This window comes from Narcine bancroftii, chromosome 2, assembly GCF_036971445.1.
Source record: "Narcine bancroftii isolate sNarBan1 chromosome 2, sNarBan1.hap1, whole genome shotgun sequence".
NCBI lineage: Eukaryota > Metazoa > Chordata > Chondrichthyes > Torpediniformes > Narcinidae > Narcine > Narcine bancroftii.
In genome coordinates this window covers 282,424,623-282,440,324 of record NC_091470.1, presented here as the reverse complement: position 1 = coordinate 282,440,324, position 15,702 = coordinate 282,424,623, and the positions used below count along the sequence as shown (strand labels likewise).

At 46.1% G+C, this 15,702-nt stretch overlaps 1 protein-coding gene across 1 annotated transcript in view; it reads right to left on the bottom strand.

Moving 5' to 3' along the window:
* The window catches only part of LOC138755349 (serine incorporator 1-like), a 217,079-nt gene extending 201,650 nt beyond the window's left edge, over positions 1-15,429 (bottom strand). The window contains exon 1 of the mRNA XM_069921160.1: positions 15,334-15,429. The gene's annotated coding sequence lies outside the window, so the exon portion shown is untranslated. The remainder of the gene's footprint in view (positions 1-15,333) is intronic.
* Positions 15,430-15,702: the final 273 nt, after the last annotated feature.

The following is a 15,702-nucleotide window of genomic DNA, read 5'->3' as shown; positions in this document are numbered from 1 at the left end:
CCAGCTGAGTTCTTTGGTCTGAACGGACAGCAGCTTGAAAAGAGGTCGCATGATCCTGGCAGCTGCTGGCAGGAAACAATGGTAGACGTTGACCATCCCAAGGAACTCCTGCAAACCTTTGACCGTAGATGGCTTGGTGAACTTACAAATGGCCTCATCCTTTGATGGAAGAGGGACGTCCCATGTCGATCGATGTGGTGCCCAAGGAAATCGATGGCCATCAGGCCAAACTGACATTTCGCAGGGTTGATGGCTATGTGTAGTCACTCAGTCACTGGCAGAGCAGCTGCAGGTGTGTTAGGTGCTTCCTGTCATGTCCAACTGGCAATGGGGATATCGTCTAGGTAGATAAAAATGAAATCCAGGCCACATCTCACCGAGTCCATGAGTCTCTGGAAAGTCTGCGCTGCATTTTTGAGGCCGAATTGCATACAAAGTAACTCAAAAAGGCCAAATGGAGTGATGAGGGCTGTTTTGGTGATGTCGCTGGAGTACACGGGGATCTGGTGGTACCCCCGGACCAGGTTGAATTTTGAGAAGATTTTCACTTCATTTAAAGTGACTGAAATCCTTGATGTGGGGAACCAGGTATCAGTCAGCTGTTGTGGCATTGCTGAGCCAGCGGTAGTCCCCACAAGGGGAAACTTGGCACCCATGTGTAGAGAGGTCCGTGGACTGTCCAAGTGCCAAATAATTCCCATCTCCTCCATCTTCCTGAATTCTTCTTTGGAGAGCCACAGCTTTTCAGAGGAAGCCTGTGTTCCAGGTCACGTAGCAGCGGTCCCTGCATGGAGATGTAGTGCTGGACACCATGTTTCTGGACTACGATTCTAGAAACTTATTGCCCGATAAGGGTTACCAAGTCAAGATGGGGGGCCTGGAAACTTGGCTTCTCGAAGGTTGAAGGTCTGTAAGGTCTTTGAATTGACCAGACAGCAACTTTTCAGGTCCACCAGGAGGCAGTGGGCTCAAAGGAAGTCAACGACCAGTAGGGGCTGAGACGCGTCAGCCAAATTGATGGTCCAGGTAAAACGGCAGGAGCCGAACTCGAGCGGGATTGTCTGCATCCCATACATGCATATGATGCTATTGTTGATGGCAGTGAGTGACGGTCCTGACTTCCTGGCGCAGGTGCCTCAGTTTGAGGGAGGCAAGACGCTGACCTCTGCCCGTTTCCACGAGAAAATGGTGCCCTCAGTGCTGGTTCCATAGATAAAGGAGGCTGTCTTGGTGGTCGATCATCCTAGCATCAGCGATAGCCAGCCCCAGCATTTCCCAGGTGAGAGCAAAGTGGATGGCAGCAGCAGGCTGCAGAACCCCATTTCTGATGGTAGAAACACCACCACTCCATGTTTGAGTCTCAACCTGTTGCAACTGTTGCCGGCCTCCTTGGTGGAGTGGGAATGACACAGCAACTAGGTCAACGGACGTCCTGGCCTATTGCTTGGCATGCCACAGAACATCCACACAGGCTGCTAACCTGCATGGGTCACTGAAGTCGTCATCTGCAAGGAGTAAGTGGATGTCTTCTGGCATCTGTTTGAGAAATATCTGCTTGAACAGTAAGCAGGGCCTGTGGCTGTCCATTAACGCCAGCATATCGTTCATAAGGGCAGACGTCATGCGGTCACCCAGGCCATCCATGTGGAGCAGCTGTGCTGCTCATTCACGACGGGAAAGGCCAAAGGTGCGGACCGCCTTAATTGTCTTATACTTGTCGGTGGCTTGCGGCTGATATAAGAACTTGATGATTCGTCCGGCAGTCTCCTGGTTGAGCGAACTGACCATGTAGTTATATTTTATGGAGTCTGCGGAGATCTGAAACTGGGCCTCAGCCTGTTCGAGCCAGACTAGCGCCTGTGAAGTCCAAAAGGTCAGCAGCTTCAGCAAGACTCATTCTGTTCGCTCGTGTTGTTCATCATGGGGTTACCACTGTGGTCAGTGAGCTGTGCAGCGAATGAAAGAAACCACACAGAGTTGTGAGTGAATTAAACCAACCGACTTCACTGGAATTCTCCGAGAGCTTATCAGCACCACTCCCATGATCCTTTTCTGCCCATCCCACCAGGACCATTGTGATGTCAGTCCAGTGCAAGCCTGCATCTCCATGACCCAGTTCACTTGTGGATCAGTGCAGCTCGCTACACTATAATTTTATAATGGAGCAGATCCTGAGGCCAGAGAAGCTGGAAATCAACCCTCAGTCTCCTGAGGCACCTACCAACTTTGAACTCTGGCTACACTGTTTTGAGGCATTCCTGCAAGCATCTTCAGCCTTCATGTGGCCAGAGACCAACAAATTACAGGTACTGCACTCACGAGTCGGCACCCTGGTGTACTCGATGATCAGGGACAGCGTGTCGTATCAGGAGGCCATGGACATACTAAAGGGCCAGTACCTGCGAAAGATTAACGAATTCTAAGCCAGGCACCTCCTAATGACCTGAAAGCAGTGGCCAGGGGAGCCAAACGCAGAGTACCTCCAGGCCCTGTGAACCCTTGGAAGGGCCCGTTAATGTAAGGCCACGAAGGCTGCGGAGTATATGGAGGACCTGATCAGGAATGCTTATGTTGCAGGGATGAGGTTAAAATTACATTGCCGAAGAATATTGGAGCAAGGGAAGCTAAGCCTGCGGAGAGCAGTTGAATTGGCAGGTATGTTGGAGGTGGCCTTTCAGAATATGGAGGCCTACTCAACCGACAATGCGGCTGTCTTGTGGTTACCCCAGGAGCTGCCATCTTGGGACATGGCGCCATCCCCTCACCTGCTAATGATCCATCCAAGGCACCAGTACTCCGCGAGTGCCCATCACCACCATTGCCAGGTTCCGCCAGTGACCCCACCATGGCCGCTGTATTCCGAAGCACTGAAGTGCTACTTCTGCAGTCTGAACAAGCAGCCGAGGAAACACTGCCCATCGAAAGATATTGTCTGCTCCAGCTGCGGGAAGAATGGACATTATGTAGATCCAAACCCCTTCCTGGGAGTGCTGTGTGCAGACCGTGGGATCCACCATCTTGGATGCCGCCATCGCCATGAACTAGCAGTGCCACATGCAAGTCGTGAGGGGCATTATATTGGGTGCCATCTTTGGGATTCAGCAGCAATCTCTCCATTGCAGCAACAAGCAACGCTTCGACACTGGCCTCCATCACACTCGACCAGGATAGCTTGCATCAGCTCACTAGGTCGATGGATATCCAGGTAAATTGCCATATGACAAGTTACCTTTTTGATAGTGGAAGCACGGAGAAGTTTATTCATCCTGACACAGTACAGCGCTACTTCCTCGTGGTAAAGCCAATAAACCAAAAGGTCTCCTTGGCCTCAAGATCACATACAGCAGATATCCATGGCTACTGTGTAGTGACTCTGACCATGCGAGGTACAGGCATTAAAGACTTTAAACTTTTGGTGATGGTGTAGCTCTGCACTGCCATGCTACTGGGACTTGACTTTCAATGTCCCCTTAAAAGTTTGATGATGGAATTCAATGGGCCCCATCCACCCCTCACTGTCTGTAACCAACAGTTCTCAAATCGCATACTGTGGTCCACCACCCTTCAGCCCTCCCACACCACCCCCCCATCGCATTCAGCCAGCAACCCAATCACTCATCATGCACGATCTGTGAACTCTCCATGCTCAAAATCACCCTTTCCCCGTTATTCATCAATCTCATCCCTGACTGTAAACCACCAAAAGTAGATGATATAGTGCCAGGGACAGTGCTTTTATTCAGGCAGAGGTATAGTGTCTACTTAATGAGGGAATCACTAAGGCCAGCACCAGCCCTTGGAGAGAACAGTGGTAGTAGTGAAGAACAGGGAGAAAAACAGGATGGTCATCGACTAGTCAGACCATTAAGAGGTACACACAACTAGACGTGTACCCCCTCCTCCGTATATCTGATATGGTGAACAAAATTGCACAGAATAGGGTCTTTTCTACCATCAACCAGAAATTGCCATACCATCAGCTCCCTATCCATCCAGAGGACCATCAATACACTGGTTCGAGGCAGATGGCCGCCTCTATTACTTTCTGTGGGTCCCCTTCAGCGTCACCAACAGAGTCTTGGTCTTCCAGTGGGAGATGGACCACATAGTAAATCAGTACAAGCTGCAGGCCACATTCCTATATCTCGATAATGTCACCATCTGCGGCCACGACCTGCAGGACCATGTCACCAAAAATTCCTCGAAATTGCCAAGTTCCTCAATCTCACGTACAATAAAGCCAAGTGCATATTTCACACAACCTGAATTGCCATCCTTGACTGTGTCATTGAGAATGGAGTCATTAGTCCAAGCCCTGACCACACGCACCCACTCCTGGAACTTCCTCTCCTCCACAGCCTTAAGGCCCTGAAAAGGTGCCTGGGCTTTATCTCTTACCATGCTCTGTGGGTCCCTAATTATGCAGGCAAAGCCCGCCCCCTTGTCAAATCCACCTCTTTTCCTCTGATGCCAGAGGCATGTACAGCATTCAGCTGCATCAAGGCAGATATTGACAAGGCCGTAAAGCACATTGTGGGTGAACCTACCCTGTTCCAGGTGGAAAGCGATACATCAAGACATAACTCTAGCTGCTGCACTTAACCAGGTGGACAGACTAGTTGCTTTCTTTTCCCATGCCCTCCGGGGCCCCAAAATTCAACACTCCTCTGTAGAGAAGGAGGCCCAAGCCATTGACGAGGCAGTGCAGCACTGGACACACTACCTGGCCGGTAAACAATTTACACTGCTAACTGTCCAACATGCAGTTACACTCACGTTCAATAATCAGCAGTGGGGTAAAATCAAGAACAAGATAGTGAGGTGGAGAATTGAACTGTCCATCTATAATTATGAAACTTAATGAGCCACCTGATGCCGTATCCTGCAGGACCTGTGCCAGCGCATAGATTGACTGCTTACAAGCCATTCACAATGATCTCTGCTACCCCGGAGTTACTAGATTCTTCCACTTTGTCAAAGCACAAAACCTGCTGTACTCCTTTAAAGAGATCAGGTCAATACCAAAAACTGCAGGTCTGTGCAAAGTGTAAACCACACTTCTACCGGCCAGACAGAGCGCAGTTGATATATGCCACTCACCCCTTTGAATGCTTGAATGTTGCCTTCAAAGGACCTCTGCCCTCCACAGACTGCAATGCGTACTTCCTCAATGTTATTGATGAATACTCCAGCTTTCCATTTGCCATCCCTTGCTCTGACGTGACAGGTGCTACAGTCATCAAGGCCCTTTGCAACCTCTTCACTCTATTCAGTTTCCCCAGCTATATTCATAGCGATTGAGGTCCTCTTTAATGAGCAATGATCTGCGCCAGAACCTGCTCACCAGAGGCATTGCCACAAGCAGGACCACCAGCTACAACCCCTGGGGGAACAGGCAGGTGGAAAGGGAGAGCACCACAGTCTGGAAGGCCATCCTCCTAGCTCTGCAGTCCAGGAGCCTTCCAGTCAACACTAGCAAGAGGTCCTCCCAGAGGCACTCTACTCCATCAGGTCCATCCTATGTACTGCCATGAATGCCACACTGCATGAACGCATGTTTTCCTTTCCCTGGAAATCTCCGACAGGGACCATGCTGCCAGCGTGACTGACATCCTCAGACCCGATCCTACTCCAGAAACATGTGAAGAGCCATGTGTGATCCTCTGGTCAAAAGAGTCCACCTCCTCCACGCTAACCCCCAACATGGCATACCCTGATGGGCATAAGGACACTGTCTCCATTAGGGATCTGCACACTAAAAGGCTCTGGATACCTCCACTGATTATTTCACAATCCTCTCACCCCTAACTACACACGATGCACCAGTGCCATGGAACATTACCTCACCCCAACAGAGGACACGCCAGACTATGGCCATATACCCACCAGGCCAACGCCAACGATTGCACAAAGGTGCCTTAGACTGCCCAGGACCCCACCACTGCGTCACATTCACTGCCTGTAATATCACAGTCACAGCAAAAATCCAGACTACCTGAAAGACAACTTGTAAGCTTATCATCAGTGCTTCACCCTGCCAGACTCTTAAAAAAATCAAGGGGTGAATGTGGTAAACCACTATGTATATATTTATCTGTTTGGACACACCCATTGGCTGACTGTACTTGTGGCTCCTCCCACAGGCTTCTGAATAAAGGAGACTGTTCCACAGCCCCTCCGCAGTGGAGGACAGTTGAGCAGCATGGACGTGCCGTTGTTCTATAGCAAATAAAAGTCTATCAGTTTGTTTGCTCAACTTCAGTCTTTTGGTGTCATTGACAGTGCATCAAGGCCCATAAATGTATCACTTTCTTGATTCAGTGCAACAAATGCACTAGCCAACTGTGAGTTGCGCTCACTGAATTTGTGAAGTTCTGTTTTTTTTAAATCATCCCTGCAGACTGTAGTTCCCATAATGACATAATGATCCATAATCGTGCTTGCTTTGCATCTCCATTTGGTGATCACAGGTCTCAGTGATGCACTGGCAGTGATGTGTGCCCATGTACCACACCTTATTAAACTCCTCGTCACAACAGAGCTTCTGTACACACGCTGTTTCACTATTCACAATATTTAAACCTATCATCAGGTCAGTATCCTCTTTCTATAGAAGCCTGTTTGGTGGGTCCTGTGATATAGAGAATTTAGGTTAAAAAGACTTAAGTTAAAATGTGATGATTAATCATAAACAGGGAAGCCAGAATGGACAGAGAGTTTACTAGCAGTCAAGGACAGAAGGAGCTGCTGAATATGTTTTTTTAAACCTATCTTTTCATGGTCATAGTGAGAGACATGCAGGAGACAAAGGATTGATAAGAAGTGTGAGAAACAGAATTCAGTGAATGTAGAGTTCACAGCGTACGTAACGAACGTGATAATTAATAATGCAGTTATACTTAGAATGTTTTTGTAATACTAACCAATTAAAACAGTATTAATAAGAAGGGGAAGGGCAAATAATAAAGGTATAAAAATCAATGCACTGTATGTATCGGGGCTTAACTGGTGAGAAACCAGTTGAGTCCAACTCTGCAGACTTGTAAATAAAGCTTGTCGTGTCATCAGTTTTAAAGAGACTCATGTGTGAGAAGTTTTATTTCTGACAAATGGGGGCTCGTCCGGGATCTACACTCCGGCCGTGAGGGGAGGCGAGAAGAGGGACATCGGAGGCGGTGCACCCCGCTGAGTTCAGCGGCTCCTAGTCCCTTGCTCGTCGCTTCGGGCGGCTTGAGCGAGTGGTATCCGGACAGGGTGACATGACAAGACGGAGAGGAGAAGGGTGACGATTCAATCCCCGGGAAGACACCGGTAAGTGACGACTTACGATTGTGGTGTGGGGATTGGGTAACAGGTGTAACGGGATACACCTGTTTGGATAAAAACCTAACGGAATAGATTAAGTATAGATCTTTTGTCGTTGTGTGAGAACCCTGTCGCGGGACTCTAGGATAGACCCCAGGGAAACCTCGGCGGTAACCGAAGGAGGGACAGCACCTCCGACGAAGTGCCGAGAAGAGAGGGGTCAACCCCAGGAAAACCTCAGCGGTAACCGAAGGAGGGACAGCACCTCCGACGAGGCGTCTGAGAGGAAGGGAGTAGGGTCCAGAGCGAGAGGGTCCTCAGCAACGATAAACAGATCTAGGTGGGAAAATGGGAGGATCAAAATCTAAGGGCTCGTCTGAAAATTCAGGACAATTCCTGGGAGTACCCCTTGACAGCCCTTTGGGGAGAATGTTTGAAAATTGGGATAGTAAAAGATATCGGGACAAAAACAAGAAAAAGATGGTCCAATATTGTCTCCTTTGGTCAAAACAACCTATTAAAGGTTCCTCGGTCTGGTGGCCGAAATTTGGATCTGATGAGGATTGGGTTAGACAAGCATTAAACATATATGTAAATTCGAGACCAAAGGTGAATCAAGAAGAGTCAGCATATGCATTTTGTTGGGTTCCCTGGCCAGGATCCTTAACAGAATGTTTTAAATTGAGAGTGGCAGGAGAAAAGAAATGGGAACCTCTGGACAACCTTCCCCCTCCTTATATTCCCCCGGTGCCTACTGCGCCCGAGGAAAGCTTATTACCGGAGGGGAAAGGTGATGAATCTGATTGCCCCGAAGGGGGCCGGGATAAAAAGGATGAATTAAGGGAGTCGGACCCTAAACTTCCACCGGTAAACCGACCCTGGACAAGATCCCAGACTGGTCCAGGACCATCAAAGTTTTCAATAAACCTAAATCCCCTGAGAGAAGTTCCTATGGGAGGACCGGGAGGGGGAACGGGATATGTGAATGTTCCCCTAACTAGTACAGAGGTGCGGGGATTTAAGAAAGAAATGAAAAAGTTATTGGAAGATCCTATAGGACTGGCTGAACAGCTTGACCAATTCTTGGGACCAAACACATATACGTGGGAAGAGATGCAGGCAATAATGGGAACATTATTTTCACCCCAGGAGAGGCAGATGATTCGACGGGCTGCCCTCCTCATGTGGGAATATGAACAACCTGGGGACCCTAGACCCCATGAACAAAAATATCCCTTAAATGAACCCAGGTGGGACAAACGAACACCCGAGGGATTGGCAAGTATGAGACAATATAGAGAGTGGACAATTAAAGGGATACGGGAGGCTGTGCCAAAGGGTCACAATTTTACCAAGGCATTTGGGAACCACCAGGGGAAAGACGAGTCCCCTACTGATTTTTTGGAGAGGGTGAGAAAGAATGTCCAACAGTATGCTGGTGTGGACCCTAGTACACCAATGGGTGAACAGCTTATTCGAATTGAATTTGTTTCCAAATCATGGCAAGACATTAGAAAGAAACTAGAAAAGGAGGAGGACTGGAGTGAAAAACCCCTAAGTGAACTGTTAAAAAAGGCACAAAAAGTATATGTGCAGAGAGAAGAAGAAGATCAAAAGAAGGCGACAAAGGTTATGGTACAGACTATCCGACAGATGAATGCTGAATCCAGAGGGGAAAGAAAACAAAACCTTCCTCTAAACAATCCAAAATATCCAAGAGAGGGAAGACCCCGGAGATTTGTTAAATGCTATTACTGCAATGAGGAAGGACACTTTAAGAGGGAATGCCCCCGATACAAGAGGGAATTGCGTGCCCTCGAACTTATGGAAGAAGATTAGGGGTGTCAGGGGTTCCGAATGTTAGGGACCAAATATAAGAGGGAACCCCTGGTAAAACTAAAAATTGGTCCCAAGGGAGAAGAGGTGGTGTTTATGGTGGACACAGGAGCGGAACGAAGTAGTGTAATAACTGTGCCAATCGGAACTGAGCCTATAAAAAGTAATTTGACAATTTCTGGGATAGAAGGAGCTCCCAGAATGGTATCAATAATTCCCCAAGTAACAGTGAAACTGGAAGAAAGAGAAGGGGTACAAGACCTCTTGTTATTACCTTCGGCTGGATTTAACCTCCTAGGAAGGGACTTACAGGCTCTCCTAGGTTTGGGTGCTCTCCCTGTGGACGGAGAAGTGCGAGTCCACCTCTGCGCTTTAAAGGAAGAGGATGAACGGCAGATTGACGAGAGAGTCTGGTATAAGGAGGGAAATCGAGGAGGTCTGGACATCCCACCTTTACATGTCACATTAATACCAGGTCATCAGCCGGTAAGGAAACGTCAGTATCCTATTTCTTTGGAAGGGAGAAAAGGGCTACAGCCGGTAATTGAGACTTTAATACGAGACGGACTATTAGAAGAATGCATGTCACCTTATAACACCCCTATACTCCCAGTAAAAAAAATCAGATGGATCCTATCGCCTAGTTCAGGATCTAAGAAGTTTGAATGCTATTGTTCAGACCCGCCACCCAGTGGTGCCTAATCCCTATACTATTATGAGTCGGATTCCCCCAGACCATGAGTGGTTTAGTGTTATCGACTTGAAGGATGCCTTCTGGACTTGTCCGTTAGAAGAGGAAAGTAGAGATATGTTTGCGTTTGAATGGGAAAATCCATGGACAGGTAGACGGAGACAGTTTCGGTGGACTGTATTGCCCCAAGGGTTCACTGAATCTCCAAACCTGTTTGGACAAATGCTAGAACAAATCCTGATGGACTATCCACAATCTGATGATTCCCAACTAATGCAGTATGTGGATGATTTACTATTATCAGGACCCAAGGAACAAGAAATGAGGAGAGAGACCATTAGACTCTTGAATTATCTGGGGAAAAAGGGTCTACGAGTGTCCAGAAACAAGTTACAGTTTGTTGAGAAAACTGTGATATATCTGGGACACCAGATAAGTAAAGGACAGAAACGGATTACCCCTGAACGAATTGCGGGAATCACTAGAATGCCTTTACCCCGTAATAAGAAGGAAATAAGACAATTCCTGGGACTCTTAGGATACTGTAGGTTATGGATAGAGGACTACTCAGCTTTGGTGAAGTTTATGTATGATAAACTGACAAATGAAAATGACTATCCATTGAAATGGACCCAGGAGGAGGAGGGATGGTTCGAGGACTTGAAACATCGCCTAACACGAGCCCCAGTGCTCACTCTGCCCTCTTTAAAACAGCCCTTCCAGCTATTTGTCACTCATAACCAAGGAACAGCTGTGGGAGTTTTAACACAAGAAAAAGGCGGTCAGCGACACCCAATAGCTTTCCTTTCCAAAATGATGGACCCAGTGTCTCGCGGATGGCCGACGTGTATCCAGGGAGTAGCGGCTGCTGCTCTGTTGGTAGAGGAAGCACGTAAACTTACTTTTGGAGGAAAGATGACTGTGTACACCTCCCATTCTGTGAGTGTTTTATTAACACAAACTGCCCATCGATGGCTGACTGATTCTCGTATATTAAAGTATGAAACCATTTTAATGGTTGGAGAAGATTTACAGTTTGCAAAAATTAATAGCTGCAACCCACCTCAGTTTTTATACGGCAGTGAAACAGAGAAAGAGGTGGAGCATGACTGTGTCGAGTTGACAGATCTTCAGACCAAGACCCGAGAAGACCTTTGCGATACTCCGCTGGGAGAAGGATATGAATTCTACATTGACGGCTCCGCCAGATGTGTTGACGGAATGAGAAGAAATGGGTATGCTATAATAGAAGGAAATACTTGGAAAGTAGTAGAATCCACGAGACTACCCGGAAGCTGGTCAGCACAATCCTGTGAACTATATGCCTTGCAAAGAGCCCTCAGAATACTGGCAAAGAAAATTGGAACGATTTACACAGATTCCAAATACGCATACGGGGTAGTGCATACCTTTGGTAAGATCTGGAAGGAGCGTGGTCTAATTACATCAAGAGGAAAGGAATTGGCACACGAACAGATGATTACTCTGACTTTAGAAGCCTTAACATTACCCCAAGAAATAGCAGTGGTCTACATACCAAGCCATCAAAGGGGAGATAACCCGACAGCAATTGGAAACAGACTGGCTGATGAAGAAGCCAAAAGAGCAGCCATGCAACAAGAAGTCCGTTTGCTGACTTTAATCCCAATAAGGCAAGGCATAAAGACAGCTCCCATTTTCACTGCTAAAGAAGAAAAGAACATGGATCAGCTGGGCGCAAGCCAGTTACCTGATGGAACATGGAAAACACCAGATGGAAGAATTGTTCTAAATAAAGAAATAACTCGCAATATTTTAAAACACCTGCATCAACAGAGCCACTGGGGCACCCAAGCCTTATGTGACACAGTGCTTCGAGAATATGTGTGTAAGGGAATCTACACCTTGGCCCAACAAGAGGTGCAAAATTGTTACCTATGCACAAAAATTAATAAGAAGATAATGAGGACAGGGACCATGGGAGGTCAACCATTAGCCATACGCCCTTTTCAACGTATCCAGATCGACTTCACAGAGTTACCTCAAGTTCAAAGATGGAAATATCTGTTGGTGATAATAGATCACTTTACCCGATGGGTAGAAGCCTTCCCAACAATAAATACTACAGCCTCTACAGTAGCTCGCCTCCTCCTAGAGCAGATAATCCCCAGATATGGTATAATGGATTCTATAGACTCAGACAGGGGTCCACATTTTTCTTCAAAAATCCAGCAATTGATTTGTGATGCATTACAGGTCTCTTGGAAATTACATACCCCTTGGTATCCACAAAGCTCAGGGAAGGTCGAACGTATGAATGGAACACTAAAAATCCAATTGACAAAGTTAATGGTGGAAACTAAAATGCCTTGGATAAAGTGTCTGCCCCTAGCCTTATTGAGAATTCGTACTGCCCCACGAAAAGATGTAGGGCTGTCCCCTTATGAAATGATGTTTGGGCTTCCCTTCTGGAGTACAGTTGAGGGGTGTCCCACCTTGGGGGAAGGGGATATATTTGTTAGGAACTATTTACAGGCACTGTCACGCTCTCTTACAGATTTACGAAAGAGAGGACTATTAGCACAAACACCGCCTCTAGACTTTTCTTTACACAAAGTGGAACCAGGAGACTGGATTCTTATCAAGACCTGGAAGACTGAAAAACTCCAGCCCCAGTGGGAAGGTCCATACCAAGTTCTCTTAACTACAGAAGCTGCAGCACGAACAAGAGAGAAGGGGTGGACACACGCATCCAGATTTAAGGGACCTGTAGAGGCGCCACAGGACCCTGATACGAACTCAGATTGGACTTGTATTCCTGGAGAAAAACCTCTTACCTTATGATTTCGCAAAAAGACTTAATTCACAATGTTATTGTTATGTTCTTTGATTTTTCTTAATTTGCCTATGTCTTTATCAGGTGTGAAATGTAAGAAATGCAGAGATACAGTGGTCCTGTTTCAGGACCACATTTGGGGAAGAAAGGAAGGTAATTTCATTTCCCATACCTCAGTTCCTGAGAAATGTTGGGCAGAAAATACCACCCAACATCCATATACCCCTTGTGTGGAAAAAGAAGGAAATAATATGGGTCATTATATACAGATTCCTAATACCACTCCTTTCCCTCTTAACGGTTGGAAAGGTGACTCAAGCCCACCATGCCCTGATGGACTCTGGTTTTGCATACACCAACATACTGTTCCAATGAGAAGTTACACTCCACACTCGTAATTGCCTGTCCCTTTAAGACAGCCAGACTTAGTTCGAATCCATCCAAATAACCATGTAAGTTTCGGTAATGTAATTGGGGGAGATAACCTTTTTGTAGATCTGGCAACTAAAATTGCAGGAACTTTTAATGTAACTAATTGTTGGGTCTGCGGGGGTCCACGGATGTCAGAACAATGGCCTTGGTGGGGAGAACCTCTCAATTCATTGACCATGATTTCCCGCATTTGGACAACTAACCGAACGAGATCAAGAGAAACCTGGTCTCTCTCTAACGTCCCCTCTGGTTTTTATTGTCTCTCACGAGCCGGCAAATACCCAGTAGGAGAAAGTCCCTGCAAGGCTGTATGGATTCGCATTTCACCTGGTGTTTTCACTTGGTTTCCTAAACCTCAGACTTGGTTCTTATCCACTGTTTTTAAAACTAATTGCCTACCCCTATCTAATAGCAGTATTCAGTTTTGGAATTGTACCACTTCCACCATCACAGGACCATACCAATCAAATCCTGTTCTTAAAAGAGTTTGGGAAAGGGGGTATGGAGTATCCCCAAATGGATTATTCTGGGTATGTGGTAATAAAGCTTATACTCGTCTTCCCTCACAGTGGAGTGGAACTTGTTTCCTAGGAATAATCCGCCCAGAATTTTTCCTTCTACCCCACGATCACGGTCATAAATTAGGCATGAAGGTCTTTAATACATTACATCGTGAACCCCGCTCTACCACGGTACATTTGGGAGAATGGAGAGATGATTGGCCTCCAGAGCGCATAATTCAATATTATGGTCCCGCTACATGGGCTCAAGATGGATCTTGGGGTTATCGTACTCCTATATATATGTTAAATCGCATAATTCGCTTACAAGCAGTGCTTGAAATTGTTACAAATCAAACAGCTATAGCCCTGCAATTACTTGCATCCCAGCAAGGTCAAATGCGCTCTGCTATATATCAGAACCGTCTAGCCCTAGACTATCTCCTAGCCACGGAAGGAGGTGTATGTGGCAAACTTAATTTGACTAACTGCTGCTTACAGATTGATGATAATGGAAAAGCCATTCGTAAAATCGCTGATAATATTCGTACATTGTCCCATGTACCGGTTCAAACCTGGCATCCTTTCCCACAATTTAATTGGATGGACAAATGGTTTGGAGGAACCTGGTGGCGTACCTTCTTGTGGGTCATCGGAGGTATTTTATTCCTCCTACTTATTTTGCCCTGTATTATTCCCTGTCTACGCAGCCTGGTGATTTCCATGGTCGAACAAGCTATGCAACCAGGGGGGATGGGAGACCCTGTAAGACTTTTATTTCAGCGTGAGATTAATGTATCATAAAACATTTCTCTTCCCTAGCTTAGAATCCCCATTCATATCTATACATATATTCAACACATTTTAAAGAGAGAAAGGGGTGGATTGTGATATAGAGAATTTAGGTTAAAAAGACTTAAGTTAAAATGTGATGATTAATCATAAACAGGGAAGCCAGAATGGACAGAGAGTTTACTAGCAGTCAAGGACAGAAGGAGCTGCTGAATATGTTTTTTTAAACCTATCTTTTCATGGTCATAGTGAGAGACATGCAGGAGACAAAGGATTGATAAGAAGTGTGAGAAACAGAATTCAGTGAATGTAGAGTTCACAGCGTACGTAACGAACGTGATAATTAATAATGCAGTTATACTTAGAATGTTTTTGTAATACTAACCAATTAAAACAGTATTAATAAGAAGGGGAAGGGCAAATAATAAAGGTATAAAAATCAATGCACTGTATGTATCGGGGCTTAACTGGTGAGAAACCAGTTGAGTCCAACTCTGCAGACTTGTAAATAAAGCTTGTCGTGTCATCAGTTTTAAAGAGACTCATGTGTGAGAAGTTTTATTTCTGACAGGTCCAACGGGGCAAGAACTTGGCAATGAATGAGAAACTGGGCTCGGTCAGCAGGCCCACAACCACATCTCTACACCATAGACCATCATAGAGTCAAACCTACTGGTCAAAAGAGATGTGTCATCGAAGGATTTTAGAATGACTGACACGGTGGCAAGATGTCCCATTCATCTGTCCAGAAGGTATTTCAGACACCCTTATAGTGCACAGCAATTGTGGGCTTCCTGCAAAATTTGTAGAAAGAATTCTACTATAGGTGTCTCTGCTGACATTGCATGTACTACCACTAGGTTAAGAAAGTGTACATAAGGCATCTCACAACCTAGTTTCACTTGCAGTAGCTTCAGGATGCCACCATGCTTCCCAGACATCAGAGAAGCCCCATCAAATACCTGGCTTAGAATCTTTGATGCATCCAGTCCAAATTCATTTAGCTCTGCCAAAATGGTGTCTGTGCATCACCTTTGCCAGCTGTTGCCATGGTTAGCAGGCACTCTGTGACCTCATATGACTCATTTACAAATCGAATGATAATGAATATATTTTTACAACTGGTGGGGTCATGGGTTCAATCTACTTTGAGAGTGCAATAGGAGTTGCCTACTTCCTCCATTATAGCATTAGTCATCACACTGCTGAGTATATTTGAGTTCATTTTCATGTATTGACAAGTGTTGAAATCTCCTTTCCAGTATTGACACGCTTCTCCCACTACTTCCACAGTAGATATGCTTCTTTGAAGATTCATTTGTGAAATCCCC